Here is a 2,599-nt window from a genome sequence, read left to right as displayed (position 1 = left end):
TGATCACACAGACAGGCTCACGAACACGTAACACAACCATGAATTTGCCGGTGTATGAGTGAACAGGACTGACGTGCCCTGGCGCCACCTACCTCTAGCTTGTCAGTGAAAGAACCTCATATGCCTGTGGAATAGCAGAGATCGAGCCAATCATTACAGCAAAAAACATTGGCCTTTAAGAGATTCATTAAAACCTGGTTCTCATAATATCATCAACCAAAGCCTCGCTGATTCAATTTTACTACCACCCCTCCACATAAAGCTTGGGCTCATGAAGCAATTTGTTAAGGCGTTAGACAAAGATGGACAATGATATAAGTATATATCCCTTAAATTCCCTAATGTTTCAGACACTAAATTGAAAGAAGGAGTCTTTGATGGACCACAGTTTCGAATATTGACAAGAGATACTAATTTCGTGAGCCACAGGACGAAAATTAAAATGTACGCTTGGGAAAATTTTAAAGCAGTAAACGCAAATTTCCTCGGTAACAAGAAAAGTCCACACTACGAGAATATTATTGCGAAAATGATAAGAAACTACAAACAGTTAGGCTGCTTGATGAATTTAAAATTTCACTTTCTAGATTCCCATCTGGATAAGTTTCCAAAAAATGGTGGTGATTTCAGCGAAGAACAAGGGGAACGTTTTCATCAAGACATAAAAGTGATGGAACAATGATATCAGGGTAGATGGGACGAGGTCATGATAGCTGATTTTTGCTGAATGTTAAAAAGGGAAACGAATGTAGGTCTTAAACGTAAGCGTAACCCTTTGCATCGTTCCTTCGAAGAAAGAAGGACACGTTATAGCAGGCAGAAAATAGACTGAAGTAGGTCTATAAATCAATTTAATTACGATAAAAAGCAAGATAAAATGTAAACACGAAAGATACTATAAATATATTACTTAAGTTTAAGAAAGGCAGAGAGAAATTTTTTTTGAATAAAACTCTTATTCATTTGCATTTTTAAGTTACAGTTCTACATTTTAATTGATACAAACATTGTCAGGTTAATTGAAATGGGGTCAATTCTACTTGTAGTTCTAAGTTTCTTCAAATGAGTAATGTGCGTCTAAATTTTTAACCACCTGTAGTACAATGAAATGAATTTTATTGTGTTACAACGGGAACACTTAAGTTAAGTTGTGTTGCGTTAAGCAAAATTTCGTTTGGTTCTGTTAAGTTAGATTCATGTGTAGGTTAAGATCGAGTTAACCTATTAAATATAGCACACATTTAAGACTGAGAACCGTACGCTTACATAGCTACACGTGTGGTTGAATGTCATTCGGTTAGGTTAGGTCAGGTTTTGTTAGGTTAGGATAGGTTAAACCTCTATGTAGGTTAAGCCGAAGCGGAATAAAACGGTACCGCAAAAACAACGGGACAACACAATGAGTTTAATTGTGTTACGTGAAGTTAAGTTAGGTTAGGTTAGTTCAGGTTTTTTAGGTTAGGATAGGTTTGACCTCTTTTCAGGTTAAGCCCGAGCTGATTCAAACAGTACCGCAAACACAAGGGGAGAACACAATCAGTTTAATTGTGTTTCGTGAGGTTAGGTTAGGCTAGGTTAGATTTATTTCTAGGTTAGGCTCGAGTTGACCCATTCGATGTAACACACATTTGCTACTGGGAAAATATGCTTCCAGAGCTTTACGTGTAGTTCAATAAATTTTTGTTAAATCAGGTGAGGTCAGGTTCTGTTGGGTAAAGTTATGTTAAATAAGTTGATATCAGGCAAAGGTTGATCCTTCACAGTTGTCGACATGTTTTTGAAGTGAAAATTTGCATCACTGGCATTATTTTGAAATTTATTTGCTGCAGTGCATCATTTTTCGTCATTTTTTGAAGTTATGGCTCAACCATGACGTGGTGGGTGATTTTTGATACCGAATTTGAATTCAGCGCCCCAAAACCCATAGGAATACGTGTGTCTTGTTACCAGATCCGCCCACTTTTTTTTGTGTGGCTGTGTAATTAATAAAATAATATTAATAATCTTAAAAATAACATTAAAAATAAAAAAATAAGATTTTTTGGAAAACGAAACAAGGTATTAAAAAAATAGAACAAATTTGTTCACCCGAAAACGATCTACAAGTTTTGTATAAATAATTTCGAGACAGAATGAGTAAATTTTCTTTCAATTTTCAACAAACAAGATTTAAAAAAATATATAAAAACAAAGCAATAAAAATACTTATGTTTCATACTAATGAATATTATGAATTTTAATATTACAAATTGATTGAAATGATACGTTTTTGGAGGTAGCTGAGAATAAACAATGCCAATGCATATTATAAATTTTAATAATATAAATTGATTGAAATGATACGTTTTTGAAGGTAGCTGAGAATAAAATGTATTGAAAAAGGTGGACAAATGTGGGAAAAATACAAAGACCGAGCGCGATACTGAATTGATCGAAAACTTAAAATATAAAATAATAAGAGAGTTCAGATTTCAAAGATAATAAAACCTATAATGTTCGAAAACTTAAAAACTACAATTATGTACAAATATACTTGCCAAACAGCGTTCACATTGAAAAAGAGCATTTTGACATTCAAATTTCGCACCAATCACACATG

Source organism: Belonocnema kinseyi, chromosome 10 (assembly GCF_010883055.1).
Source record: "Belonocnema kinseyi isolate 2016_QV_RU_SX_M_011 chromosome 10, B_treatae_v1, whole genome shotgun sequence".
Taxonomy (NCBI): domain Eukaryota; kingdom Metazoa; phylum Arthropoda; class Insecta; order Hymenoptera; family Cynipidae; genus Belonocnema; species Belonocnema kinseyi.
This window is presented reverse-complemented; position numbering follows the sequence as displayed.